We start from the raw sequence: 7,719 nt of genomic DNA, 5'->3' as shown, positions 1-7,719 counted from the left end.
CACAGAATCATTTCAGTTGGGGATGACATCCAAGACCATCGAGTACAACCACTCTCTAACTCTACCAAGTCTGGAGCTAGACCATGCCCCTCGGTACCACATCTCTCTGACTTTTAAACACCTCCAGAGACGGGGATTCAACCATCTTCCTGGAGAGCCTCTCCAGCCTTTAAGAACCTCTTCAGGGAAGAAGTTTCTTCTAACGACCCACTTGAACCTCCCCTGGTGCAATTTGAGGCCATTTCCTCTTGTCCGGTCACTTGTTCCTTGGCAGAAGAAACCAACCCCCACCTAGCTCCCAGCTCCTTTCTGGGAGTTGTAGAGAGCCAGCCTTCTTTCAGTACTTTTTTCTCCAGTCTGAACAACCCCAGTTCCCTCAGCTGCTCCTCTCCAGACCTGTTCTCCAGATGCTTCACCAGCTCCATTGCCTTTCTCTGGACCCACTCTAGCCTCTCAATGTCCTTGGATTGCGGGCACAAAACAGAACCCAGTACTCAAGGTGTGGCCTCACCAATGCCCAGTACAGGGGCACAATCCTTACTCTGATTCTGCTGGCCACACTATTACTGATTGAAACCAGAATACTGGTGCCCTTAACCATCTCTGCATAATTCTGCTGGCTCATCTTCTTGTCCTGCAGTTGTTTGTGGCACTCTGTGGCTGTAATCTGCTCCTGGTAACATCAAAGAATCCCAGGATGGTGGGAGTTGGAAGGGACCTCTGGAGATCATCCAGTCCAACCTCCCTGCTAAAGCAGGGGCACCCACAGCAGCTCATGCAGGTTTACAATGTCCAGGTGGTTTTGGAATCTCTCCAGAGAAGGAGAGTTCACATCCTCTCTGGGCAGCCTGCTCCAGGGCTCTGTTATCAGCTAAAAGCCAAACAGAATCACAGAATCAGCCAGGTTGGAAAAAACCTCAGAGATCATCAAGTCCAACCTATTACCTAATACCTGACACCTACAGACAACTAAACCATGGCTCCAAGTGCCACATCCAATCCTTTTTTGAACACCTCCAGTGATGGTGACTCCACCACCTCCCTGGGCAGCACATCCCAATGGCCAATCTCTCTGTCTGGGAAGAACTTCTTGCTAAGATCAAGCCTGAACTTCTCCCTGCATAGCTTGAGACTGTGTCCTCTTCTTCTGTTGGCTGGGAGAAGGGACCAACCCCCACCTGGCTGCAACCTCCTTTCAGGTAGTTGTAGAGAGCAATGAGGTCTCCCCTGAGCCTCCTCTTCTCCAGGCTAAGAGCTAAAACCTCTAACTGCTGACTCATTTGTGAATGAGGAAAACAGCCCTGTATTTTCCTCCATATCTCATTTTAAAGTAAAATCAAAGTGTTTAGCCAGTGCATTACCTAACTACAGAGATAACTTTGATATTCTTGAAAAGTCACTGTTCAGATGATTACCCAACTAGAGCAGCAGCCTTTCAAAACCAAAAGGAGCCAATCAGAAAGCTGGGGACAGACTTTTGAGCAGGGCCTGTCAGGACAGTACAAGGGTTGATGGTTTAAACTCAAAGAGGGAGATTCAGACTGGAGAGAAGGGAGAGATGTTTTACACTGAGTGGTGAAACAGGACTCCATATTTGCCAAGACAGACTATTGAAAAGCTTCAGATGTAACATCAACCTGAAATTAGATTTTCACTCCTCAAGCTCACTGCCCATAAATATGCAGCTGCTACACCTCATGCCACTGGAACAAGGATTACAAGTGGTGCTGGGGAATCACTCTGTAAAGGAATACAACAGAAGAGTGAATGTTTTAGCTTGTTTTATCTAATAATATTCATGTCTTTTTGATGTGGAAAGAGCAAAAACCCTAAACAATTCCAAAATACTTTGGATCTCTGTGCTGTTACAAAGCTGGTCATAAAACACCCTGAAGAATATTTACTCTCTTTATAAATTTAACATGAAATTGTGATGCATTAAACACTGTCCTGGTGTTGGCTGGAGCAGAGCTGGCTCTGGTCAGGGCTGGGACTTCTCAGCTGAGCCTCTGCTCAGGGAGACACTGACCTTCAGGGCAGGGCTGCACAGCCAGGGGCTGCTTCTAGCAGGGAGAACCTGATGGGGAGAGTTCCTGCCAAGGGCTGGGCTTGCAGCCCATGGATGGCATCTGCAGGAGAAAGCTAAGAGATCAGCAGGGCCAAGCCTCTTCTCCATGGGCCACTGTCCCAGGAGGACTCTGTCCCTTCTGCCTTCCATCCCCACCCCTGAGTTCCTGAATCCAGTTCCAGAATCCAGCTCCTGAATCTGGTTCCCATCTGCTGCTGAGTCCAGTCTGGGACTTGCCCAGTGCCTGTCCCCAGCATCAGTGGTGCCAAAGGTGCCCTCATTGCCATCAGGGCTTGAATTCCACATTGGTTTGTGTCTCTGTGTCTTTATGCCATGGCATTGTTCTTCTTTCTATCCCATTTGATGGAGTTTCTTTCCCATGCAATCAGTCTATCTCCCTTCTTTCTTTTGGGAAGGCAGAGGGCTTCATGGAGAGGCTCTGTCACTCCTCCAGTGGCCAGACCAGCCCTGACCTATGACATTCATCAACAATATTCTATCTGAAATCTCAAAAAGTAAAATAGAAACTAATCCAACCTAAAATATTCATAACTGCATTGAGTTACTGTCTTTTCACAATGAATATTTCTGAGAAAACAAAACATGTAAATACTGCTGAAAACAAAGAGAAAGTAAGATGTAGCCTCCAGGGAGACCTGCTTGTGGACTTCCAGTACTTAAAGGAGCCATTTGGAAAGCTGGGGACAGACTTTTGACCAGGGCCTGTTGGGATAGGACAAGGGGTAATAGGCTGAACTCAAAGAGGGAGATTTAGACTGGAGAGAAGGAAGAAATGTTTGCCACTGAGTAGGGTGAGACCCTCACTCAATTTGCCCAAAGAAGTGATGGACACCCCATCATTGCAGGTCAGGCTATTTGGTGCTCTGAGCAACCAACTTCAGTTGCAGATGTCCCTGTTGACTGCATGGGGGTTGGACTGGATGGCTTTTAAAGGTCCCTTCCAACCCAAACCATTCCATGAGTCTATGATTCTAGACATAAATGTCTGCCTCTGTATCTTATGTCAACTACAGCTATGTCACATAATTTAAGCCCTCACTCTTCAGGAAGGTTCACAAGACCTTTTCAAGGTTCATTTGGAAGGTAAAAACAAGGATTGCTGTTAAAAATGTATAGGCCCATTGAGACACAGAAGAACTAAATCTCCCTAACACTAGGCTATATTTCTGGGCATCCCATATGGAAGATTTGGCAGCATGGTCCCAGGGAAACCCAGGGCTTCAATGCCTCCAGATTGAACAACAGGCAACAGGCCAAATTCATCTGGCAAGCATCCCACCGCGCCTAGGTGATCTACTGCTCACCTCAAGTTGCAAAGAATGTGACTGCAGAGGTGATACCTGAATTGGGATGAAAGAAAACCTGAGGACATACACAGCATGCTGCTGTGGAGTGGGTTTTTGGGTCATTCCCAAGGCATACCTTGTTCCTTGAGAGAAGAGTCTGACCCCCACCTGGCTCCAACCTTCTTTCAGGGAGTTACAGAGACCCACAAGGTCTCACCTCAGCCTTCTTTTCTCCAAACCAAACAACCCAAGGGCCCTCAGCTGCTCCTCACCAGACCTCTTCTCCAGGCCCTTCACCAGCTTTGTTGTCCTTCTCTGGATCTGCTCCAGCACCTCAGTGTCCTTCTTAGAGTGAGGGGCCCAAAACTGAACACACAGTTCAAGGTGTGGCCTCACCAGTGCTGAGTACAGGGGGGGCAATCACTGCTCTGGTCCTGCTGGCCACACTATTGCTCATATCCTTATCTAGCATTCATTTGTAGCTCTCCATAGCTATAATTCATTCCTCACAATATCATATTATCCCATCTTCGTGGGGTTAGAAGGGACCTCTGGAGATCATCTAGTCCAAAGGGGCACCCATAGAAGCTTGTCCAGGATCACAATGTCCACCTGGGTTTGGCCTCTCTCCAGGAGACTCCACAATCTCTCTGAGCATCCTGCTCCAGGGCTCCAGCAGCCTACCACCAAAGAAGTTTCTCCTTATCTTCAGATGGAACATCCTGGGTTCAGTTTGTGCCTGTTGCCCCTTATCCTGTTCCTGGGCACCACTGAAAGTAGCTTGGCCCAGCCTCTTGGTCCCATAGGTCCTTTAGCTCTTGCTGAGCATTGAGAAGATTGCCTATCAGGCTGCTCATCTCCAGGCTCAACAGCCCCATCTCTCACAGCCTTTCCTCCTCACAGAGATGCTCCAGGCCCCTCAGTATCTTTGTAGCCACTGCTGAACTCTCTCCTTTAGTTCCCTGCCTTTCTTGAACTGGGGAGGGCAGAACTAGACCCAGTACTCGGGATGTGGCCTCACTGGGACAGAGCAGAGGAAGAGGAGAACCTCCTCATTCATTTTAGGATGTTCAGAGAGCCTTGAATATGAAGAGGAAAAAAAAGAAAAAAGAAAAACAAAACCCTACTTGGATATTACAAGAAGGTGTGATAGGATTAATAAGGGTAAAAGGGACAGACTCAGAATATCATAGAATCATAGAATTGTTTGGGTTGGAAAAGACCTCTAAGATCATTGAGTCCAACCATCAACCCAACACCACCATGGCTGTTAAACCACAATTGAAAGTTGTCCACATGTTTCTTGAACACCTCTAGGGATGAGCATAGGTAAAACATAACAATTAGAGGGTAGGAGCCAGGAAGAGGCCACTGACAGCGGTAGAAATGCAAAACAGTTCTGAAAAAGACCTTTCTGTGATAAGCAAACATGGGCCAGCGCTGTTTGTTGATTTTGGATGCATGGCACGTGACAAAATGAAAACCACTTTAGTCTGGCTGCATGTAAAGGTTTGGAAGGTGAAGGGCTTGTGTTGCATGAACACTGCAAAGCAAAGAGCAAATATTCTGAAACAAGAAGTGACTGCAAAACCTGTCAGGTCTCGGTGCAGAGCAGCGGGCAAGGCTATGACAGGTCACTAGTTTTGCTGATTAAATGTCAGGAGGAGTTGTAGACACAGAATAAAACAAAATGAGGAGGGGGGGTTAACTGGGAATCAAATACAGCAAACATGGAAATACTGACATTTTCCTCTCAGATAATGGCAAAATTCAGGTCTCAGTTGAGGACCTAAAGATATCAGTGGGCTTTGGACAATGAATGTCACAACCACCCAACATTTCTGGAAGGGCAGAGCTCCCATGTTCAACAAGGTGTGTGAAGAAACCATTTGAAAGGTGGGAGATGTTTGTGACTGCTGAATCTGTTTACTGAAGGCAAAGATCAAGTCCAACCTTCAACCCAACACCACCATGGCCACTAAACCATGTCCCCAAGTGCCATGTCCACACGCTTCTTGAACACTTCCAGGCATGGTGACTCCACCACCTCCCTGGACAGCCCGTTTCAGTGCCTGACCACTCTTTCAGAGAAGAAATTTTTCATAATACTCCCCCAGAACACAAGAAAAAGGTTTTTTTACTGTGTGGATGGCCAAATGCTGGAGTAGGCTGCCCAGCGGGGCTGCAGAGGATCCATAGTTGGAGAGACACAAAGCACTATGGGACACAGTCCTGGGCAACCTCCTCCAGGGACCCTGCTTGAGCAAGGTCTTTGACCAGAACAACTCAAGAAGTCCCTGCCAACCCAAATGATTCTGTGAATTTATTCTCCTTTAAAATTGGTATTCCATGAATGTTGCAGTTAACAGAAGGGAAAGGCTGAGACACCTGGGGCTGTTGAGACTGGGGAGAACAGCCTAAGAGGGGATCTCCTCCATATTCAGCAAGAGCTAAAGGACCTGTGGGGGTTAAGAGGGTGGGGCCAGACTCTTGTCAGTGGTGCCCAGTGACAGGATAAGGGTCAATGGGCACAAACTGGAACCCAGAAAGTTCCACATGAAGGTGAGGAGAAACTTGTTCCGTGTGAGGGTGCTGCAGCCCTGGAACAGGCTGCCCAGAGAGGTTGTGTTGTCTGCTTCTTTGGAGAACTTTCAACCCCACCTGACCATTTTCATCCTGGGCAAGCTGTTGTGGGTTGGACTAGATGCTCTCCAGGTCCCTTCTGCTCTCCAGGTCCCCTCCAACCCCCACCATGCTGGGATTTTGTGATTCTGTGATAAACAAGTTCCAGGGGTGGAACTGGAAAGTGGCTTAGAAATAATTAAATAAATCTGATTTGTTGTGGATGCATTTGGGTTTGGTTCAAACTCTGCAATGATTTATGCTTCAGGTGCTCTGCAAAGTGGATTACCCAGCTTTAAGGTGGTTTTTCTATCAGGCATGTCAAATGCTAAATTAAAACCAAAACAAACCCTAGAATGTGTGGATTATTTTTGTGTGCTAGGCGCTCAGGCTCGAAGAGTGTGACAGAGCATAAACTGTGAGCACAACTGGATCCCCAGTGAAGACTAAGCTCTAGAAGGAACGAAAGGCAAGGATAAGTGTGGCAATACATGCTCTCTCCTCCAAAACAGCTCAATTTAGGAGGGTGGAAATGCCAAGCAGTGTGTTAGACTCTTCTGACCAAGGGTATTATACGGTGCTGGCAGGGAGATCCAGCAAAATGAAGGACCTAGGTTTTTATGTGACACACAGTGCCAGTGAGTGACAGGATTTAGGCTACCTGAGATCAACAGATGTTTGAAATTGTCATCCAGCTTTTAATTCTTTTGCTACCCATATAGGAAACTCCAAATGTTGCCCAAACACAAATCCAGTTATTGGTGGTGATGACCCACCACCACCATCATTAGATGGGCAGCAAAGCTGGTGCAGTCTGGGGAACAGGTCTGGTGAGGAGCAGCTGATGGAACTGGGAGTGTTCAGGCTGGAGAAAAGGAGGCTGAGGGGAGACCTTCTGGCTCTCTGCAACTCCCTGAAAGGAGGCTGGAGCCAGGCTGAGGGTTGTAGAATCGTATCAGTTTCAGTTCGAAAAGCTCTCTAAGGTCATCAGAGCCAACCATCAACCTAAGACCACCACAGCCACTTAGCCATGTCCCCAGGTGCCATGTCCACACATTTCTTGAATGTCTCCAGGGATGGTGACTCTGTCACCTCCCTGGGCAGCCTGTTCTATGGTTGGTCTCTTCTCCCTAGTATCAAGTGATAGAATGAGATTGAATGGCCTGAAACTGCAGCAGGACAGGTTTAGGTTGGACATGATGAACAATTCTTTGCTGCAAAGTGGTCAGCATCGAAACAGGCTGCCCAGGGAGGTGGTGGAGTCACCATCCCTGGAGCTGTTCTGGAATCCTGGGGACATGGCACCTGAGGACATGGTATAGTGGCTGCGGTGGTATAGAGCTGACGACTCAATGATCTTAAGAGTATTTTTCAAACTTCATGATTCTATGACCCAGATGATGTCAGATGGTCCCTCCCCGGGAGCGACGGTCCCGCTAGAGGTGGAGACGCAAACTGAAGGTGCCGACTCCCCTCCGCGGGACCTCTCTGCCTCCTCATCGCCGCGCAATAAACCGCGTGCGCCCGGCGGCTCTCCTCCCCTGCTGTAAGGCTTCCAGTTACGGATACTACGAACGTGGGAGCGGCCTCTCCGCCCCGGCCCGGCCCCGGTCCCAGCTCCTCCCCACAGGGCCCTGGCGCGGCCTCGGGGCTGGCTGTCGGCGGAGGCCGGCCCGGTGCCGCGGGGAGAGGGAGGGAAGGGAGGGGAGGGAGGCGGGGAGG

The sequence above is a fragment of the Melanerpes formicivorus genome, unplaced genomic scaffold (assembly GCF_026170545.1).
Source record: "Melanerpes formicivorus ecotype bairdi unplaced genomic scaffold, bMelFor1.0.p_v2 SCAF_6, whole genome shotgun sequence".
Lineage (NCBI taxonomy): Eukaryota > Metazoa > Chordata > Aves > Piciformes > Picidae > Melanerpes > Melanerpes formicivorus.
Note: the sequence above shows the minus strand (reverse complement) of the source record.